The sequence below is a fragment of the Pinus tabuliformis genome, chromosome 7 (genome assembly GCF_031772625.1).
Source record: "Pinus tabuliformis cultivar Carrire ecotype Pingquan chromosome 7, CPIR1, whole genome shotgun sequence".
NCBI lineage: Eukaryota > Viridiplantae > Streptophyta > Pinopsida > Pinales > Pinaceae > Pinus > Pinus tabuliformis.
Genome location: NC_142293.1, coordinates 1635842648 through 1635849801, shown reverse-complemented (window position 1 = coordinate 1635849801; position 7154 = coordinate 1635842648). Strand labels below are relative to the sequence as shown.

General features: G+C 45.7%; 1 non-coding gene across 1 annotated transcript in view; it reads left to right on the top strand.

Moving 5' to 3' along the window:
* Window positions 1-7007: 7007 nt before the first annotated feature.
* Window positions 7008-7154, top strand: part of LOC149254587 (5.8S ribosomal RNA) — a 154-nt gene continuing 7 nt past the window's right edge. The window contains exon 1 of the ribosomal RNA XR_016267499.1: window positions 7008-7154. This exon is cut by the window's right edge and continues 7 nt beyond it. This is a non-coding gene — a ribosomal RNA (5.8S ribosomal RNA).

Here is a 7154-nt window from a genome sequence, read left to right as displayed (position 1 = left end):
CTGCGGTTCCTCAGGAAAGGATAAACAACCAAGTGAGAGCATATGATCGGCCAAAGAGATGGTAGTAATGGAATGAAACAACCAAGGCTCATCTAGCAGAATTCAACGGATAAAAATGGTAATCACGAGATGTAAATCGGGTATGGGTTCATTTTTACACAAGCTTGAACCATGGAGAACTCTGCTTGGATTCGGTTTCATGTATACACAAGCTTGAAACGAAAAACTATGCTTGTTATAAGTTCGAATGCCCCCAGCATAATAATTCAAATCAAGGTACATGCCCCCCAAGCTTCATTGCATTCAACAAAGTGGATGGAATGAAGGTTCACTCTCGAGATCAATGAAAGACTCGACTTGTATTTTACGAGATCTTAATCAAAAGACTCGATTGGAAAGGGAGGAGTTGTTTCATTTTTTAATGAGGTTGACACAGTAAAAGAACTATCCTCATAACCCTTGTTTCATTTTTTAAGGAGCTTGACATAGGAAAGTGAACTATGCTCCGACGAAGCCTAGTTTCATTTTTTAAGGAGCTTGACACAGGAAAGGAACTATGCTCCGCCCAAACTTCATCATAATGAATAGAAAGTCGGGGCTTCCAAGATTGCCACTCCCGGTGGAAGGGAAACATCTTGGAAGTCAGGACCTAATGCCCCCAGGACACTATGCACGACGGTGTCATCACTAGATACAGGCAGGGGGTAGGTGGCCACGTAGTTGATTTGCGGGGGGGCAGATACAACTGGTGGATAAAAACTAGGAGGGGCGACAACTGCGCAGGAGGCATTGGGGGACTAACGAACGACAATTGATCGATAGTCACAATTCTTCCATCATGTGGAAATCAAACCACACGGAAAAGCGAAGAAACGAGAGCCCCCATGGCGTAAACATAGTCGCGACCAAGGAGAAGACTAAAGTCTAAAACACCTTGGGTAACCAAGACGTCTATATAGACGGTTTTGCCTCCCAAAGTAATAGGGAACTTCGGGAGAACTCCTAGAGATGGACAGGCTCCTCCGTCGAAGGCCAACAGATTCTGAGTGACTGGCCCAAGCTGCGGGGAACCTAAGGCTTGCCAAGTAGTGTACGGCATCAGACTGACAGATGCCCCTTCATCCAAAACAGTGTCAGGTACTGCCATAGCACAGGCATGTACTGTGATCTGGAAAGGCATATGGGATGGAAGGCGACCGGCGATCAGGCGATTCCAATCAAAGGAAGCGACCAGACTACTTGGTGGGGGAATCGTATGATTTCCCCCATGTGCTAAAGGAACCGAAGGAGAACCTTCGGGAGCAGCTGGGTTAGGAGAGTCATTTCAGGACTCCGGAGAATCTGAAGAGATGAGAAGAACATGGGCGTGATTCTCTTCCGAAACAAAGTGAGCGAGCGGTGGACTCGAGTTGACACTCTTTCCGACCGATGGTTGGTCTGGAACAGGCTGGACACAGCCAGGTTCGGGAAGAGGGGCCTGGACAAGAGAAGAATGTGAACCAATCTCATTTTCGAGAGGCGGATGATCTGCAGCTGTAGAAAGACATTGATATCCAACGGGGAGTTGGGGTGAAGGAGCTGTAAGACTTTCCAAGACAACAGAGGCTTTATCCATTAGTGGACAGAGGTGAAGGGGATGATTACCTTCACAAAGTCTACAGGGGATTCGAATCTTCCCTTTTCCCTTACCATTCCCAACTGATAAGGTAGCATCGCCGTGAGCTCCAGAGGACGATGAGGGGTGGGCCTGATCACGAGACCATACTTCTAGTACCCTGGGAATGCCAGGACAATCGCGAAGAAGATGGTCCTCCTTGCATAATCGACAAGGAAACTTAACCTTCCGCGGAGGAGCGGAAGGGGGCCCGACTTCAGGTGTACTCGAGGGAGTAACAGTTATACTTGTAGCCTCTCCCTTAGGAGACTTCTTCTTCTTGGTCTTCTTCTTCTTCTTCTTAGCCACCTGGTTATTCGAATCGAGACTTTCACCAGGTGAAGTACAAGAGGAAGACGTAGAAGTAGGCGTCGAAGGGGAGAGATCCACCTTAGGATCAACATGATGTTGTTCAGGTGGAGGGACTGATGGACTAGCAGCCGATACGGCAGGGACCAAAGAGGTTGAAAACAACCAAACAGGCAACCCGACAGTTAACCCCGGAAGGGATAACGTTGCCATATAAGGAGCACCAACATTCCCAAGAGGAGGGAAATGACCAGGATTCCCGTCAGGAGGGGAACTTGGGTTGGTGAACCCCGGAAAAGTTGCCATGGCAAACAAAAAGAAACCTACTCAAGCTAACGCACACAAGATCTAACCAGGTAATGTTAATCGTGGCCAAATAAATTTTAAAATGCAAAGACACAACTTGACCTTTTCATGTTTTAAGAGTCGAGAAAAGGACGAAAAGATGACTCTAGTCTCCTTCGAATGTTTAATGAGCACGAAGTGACAAGATGCTCACTGGCACCTTTTCTTTTAAGGAGTCCGAAAAGGATCAAAAGTGACTACTCTGGAGACTCTAGGCAAAGGGTTTACCAAGCAATCCGTAAAACTGCTTATACACCTTGGTAACCGTATGAGAACCAAGGACTTTCCGTACTGCAGTCAATCTTCCCGAATGCTGTGTTCGATGCGTTACGGTTCGCAAGGCGGCAGACTCGGCTTCCTATGGATCAAGGATAAAATCCTAGTGGGGTCTCCCTATATACGCGACGGTACGTGGGAGCACAATCCGTGTTAGACCACTATCGAGTCACAGAAGGAGGAATCACCCAACCGTAATGTGAAACAATAGTGACTATGTTTAAAGACGCCAGAACACGTCTCTAGCCTAGACCTCTAAATGTTTGTGTTAAGTTCCAATGCGTTTTTAGGTTTATTCAGTTTATTTTATGGTTGAACTTGAATTAAGTTCCGGTTTCAGGCCCTATCGTGTGATCTCTCACAATTACCTAGATGCAAATTACATGCCAAAGAATACCATTTCGTTCGATGAATTCTAACTATGAGAGGGTTAAGAGTTTTCAACCAAACAAAATGAACTCAATCAATCAAACAGTCTAATGCAGCTAATGGCAAAGAAATGAAACTTTTTATTTTGAGAACACAAATCAATGAAATGCTCTTTTCCCCATTAACTATTGAATGTAAAAGATATTAGTTCAATTTCTTTTTCCAATGGCACAATGCACTAAACAAACTTTCGAGAAATAATAGCAGACAAATGTGAAAAGAACCGGTTGACCCCAAACAACTGTAATCCGTGTCTGGGTAGTGAGAAGTAATCGAAACAATACGAAGACTGGTTCAATAACAATCACCTAAACAACCAAGCAAGTGTGAACTGATCGATCCAAACAATTCTGATCTATGCTTGGTAGTGAAGAAATCGAATCAACATAAAAAGTGGTTCAATAATCGACACTAAAAATCAACCAACAACAAGCAGTGAAAAAGCCTCAAGCAAATCAATAAGAGGGTTGTGGATGAACCTTGAATAGATAAGTAACCTGAGCAGATGGTTTCTCGATGAAACTTCTAAAGGGCTAGGTCACATGGTCTAAAAAACACAAGACTCACTTGAATGAAATCAAAGAGAGAGCGTCCCTTAACCAAAAGCAATCAAAACAAGCTAATGAGAGACAAGAAACAACAGGGGATAAGAAAGATTGATGAATTCAGGAGATAAAGTTATAAAAACAACTTTTCAGGAATCAGCGCAAGTTACACACTGAGAACCCGAGATGATCACAATGTCAGCGCAATTTTTACACAGACAACCCGCGATGTCAGCGCAATTTTTACACAGACCACCCGCGCTGATCCGATTTCAGGAGTCGTCGCGGGAATTAAGCTAGCAACCCAAGGTCATCGCGGGTAAAAAGCATACCAAGTGGCGCTGACATCACGACTGTACACGTCTTTTCCACGCTGATCCGATTTCCAGGATCGTCGCGACTGTTAGGCGTAATTACGCGATGACCACGAAGTCAAAGAAACAGCAATGCGCTGTCAGCACGACTGTTTTGATGTAAACCGCGCTGAGGATAAAAAACAGGCAGAATCAAGCCAAAAACTCCCAAACCAAGGCAAGAACTCTTTAAACAATTAAGACACCTCCCAGACTGAACCAGGAAGTCTAAAAGCAGAGAACTAATCCCAATCTTTGAAAAGAGAGTAACAATCAAACTCAAAACAAGAATGAACAAAAAGAGACAAAGGCCAGCTCCCCAGCGGAGTCGCCAAATTGTTGGAGAGGTAAATCCCCTCTACGGATAGAGGCGATCCCTACTAGCCCAGAATGGGTCTAGCAACAATTAGTCAATGCTACTATGCAAGTTCCTAATTGCAAATAAAAGATAGGTGATGAACACCTACTTGGATTCCAACGCTATTGTTTGATGAAGAGATGTCGTTCTCGCTCCTTCGCTTTGGCTGGTCACGATCTTCCACGATCCCCATAGATAGATACCTACACACACGAAGAGAAACACAAACACAAGCGTGAAATCTAATAAATGCAATTATACATCAGTCAGAAAGGATGTAATTCACATTAACCATTACAAAGAAAAATGAGAATGGAACCATAACAGTAGTCATCTATTATTAATCAATAACAAAGAAAGGTACAACCAAAGTTCTGACGCTGAGTCCTTCTCTAGAGGGTCCAGACAGCAGGTCTCTTAAGCATTCACCCTTGGAGGTAGATTCTCCCAAGACAAAACTCTCTCTCACACAAGCAATACTCACAACCTTCCTTAAGCTCTCTAGCAAATCCACACTTGTCACACCAACTACCTACTAGCAGCAGCACTCTAAGCACTATGAATTCCACACTATCTAAACTAAAAAAACTAGCTGCTCATGGTAATGGTAGAGGTTTAAATAGGAGAAGGAGTCTCCATGAATGGTGGGAGGATGAGCTTATCTCCAAGGAAGGTGGCTCAAATGACGAACAGACATGCCATAGAAGGTAGGGCGACATTCACAAGGCCAACAACCAGGTTTGGAGTCATCTGGAAGGCTGGCTGTTAGAACAAACTCGCCCAAATAGGATCAGCGCGGGTGCATAACTGGACTAGAGCGCTGACGTCGCGTCTTAACAACGGAGCAGGTTGTGTCAGTGCGACTTAATGCTAGCATAGGATGCGCTGGCTCATGAAATTCGACCAGCACGGGAAACCCGTGTGCTTCTGCACTAGCAGCGCATCAGTTGCACTATCAGCCGCCAGTCAGCGTGGTTATTTTAATAACAGTCGCGCTGATGAAATAAACTTTGGCAAAGTGGGTCATTTGGCCAGTCCAGAGAGCATGAGCATGGTTATTTTGAATTCATGATACAGTAGGGAGACTGACAAGGAGACAGTGACAAATTACTGGGTAACAGGGTGGATTTGTGTTATTGGCAGTAGTCTATTTGTCGTTTGAAGCCTTGTGCCACTGGGTTGGGGGGCTGTGCACCTCTTAGTGACGTGCTCCATACACTGGTCTCATCGTGGCCCTTGTCTTTTCTGTTGGTCAATTTTAGGTTGTGATTTATTTGCTTAGTTGTTCGCTATGTTGTAAAGCTGGAAAGGGTGTTGTGTTGAATGCATGTGGGAGGGTGTGAAGAGGCGGGACGCTTTTTTGATTAGGTGCCTTGTTTGATTTCTTTTTGGTTAGCGGACATCTACTCGGCGTGCTGTTGAGCTTCTCTCTTTTCTAGGGATCTTTGTTTCTTTGGTGTTGTTTTCTTCCCTTCATTTTGCTCCTAGCTTTACGGAGGAGAGGTGGGATTATTGTGGATTGGTGTTCGGGAAGGACGAAAAGTAGTGCGAGTTCTTAGGGTGGCCACCATAGTCCTTCTTGATCGCCATCCCCTGCAGTTCCCCCTCTTTTCCGAAGGCGCGGGGTTTGGGAAGCTTGTTCTCTGTTTGAGCCTCCCCTTGTGAGCCAGTAGCCACGTTTGATATCTCTTGCTTTCCTGTTGTTTTCTTCCCTTCTTGCTTTTGGCCCCTTAGCTTTATGGAGAAAAGGTGAGATTGTTGTGGATTGGTGTTCAGGAAGGATGAAAAGCAGTGTGAGTTCCGAGGGTGGCCACCCTAGTCCTTCTTGATCACCGTCCCCTGCAGTTTCCCCCTTTTTGCGAAGGCACGGGGGTGGGGAATCTTGTTCTCTGTTTGAACCTCCCCCTGTGAGCCCGTGGACGCATTTTATATCTCTCTTTCTTTCATGTTGTTTTCTTCCCTTCTTCCTTTCGGCCCCTAGCTTTACGGAGAAAAGGTGGGATTGTTGTGGATTGGTGTTCGAGAAGGACGAAAAGCAGTGCGAGTTCCCAGGGTGGCCACCCTAGTCATTCTCGATCGTTGTCCCCTGCAGTTCCCCCCTTTTTGCGAAGGCACGGGGTTGGGGAAGCTTGTTATCTGTTTGAAGCCTCCCCTTGTGAGCCAGTAGCCACGGTTGATATATCCATTTCTCTCTTGTTGTTTTCTTCCCTTCTTCCTCATCGCCCCTAGAATTACAGAGAAATGGTGGGATTGTTGTGGATTGGTGTTCTAGAAGGATGAAACGCAGTGCGAGCTCCCGGGGTGGCCACCCTAGTCCTTCTTGATCGTTGTCCCCTTTAATTCCCCTTTTTTTCCGAAGGCACAAGGCTTTGGGAGGCTTGTGCCTTGTTTGTGCTTTGTTTTCTACCCTTTTGTTCCTTTCGGTCCCTAACTCTATGAAGAAAAGGGGGAATTGTTGTGGGCTGGTGTCAGGGAAGGGCTAAAAGTAGTGCGAGCTCCTGGGGTGGCCACCCTAGTCCTTCTCGATCGTTGTTCCATGCATTTCCCCCCTTTTTGTGAGGGTGTGGGGTTGGGGGAAATTTTCCTCTATTCGAGCCTCCCCCTATGAGGGGGTTAGCCACCTTTGTTTCTCTTTCTCTCATGTGTTTTTCTTCCTTTTGCCCCTTGGCCTTACATTTGTTGTGGGGGGTGCCCCTATTCAGTTTTGTGGCTGATTTTTTGGTAATACACGTGGAAATGACTCTCGGCAACGGATATCTCGACTCTTGTTACGATGAAGAATGTAGCGAAATGTGATACTTAGTGTGAATTGCAGAATCCCATGAATCATCGAGTTTTTGAACGCAATTTGTGCCCGATGCCTCAGTCGAGGGCACGTCTGTCTC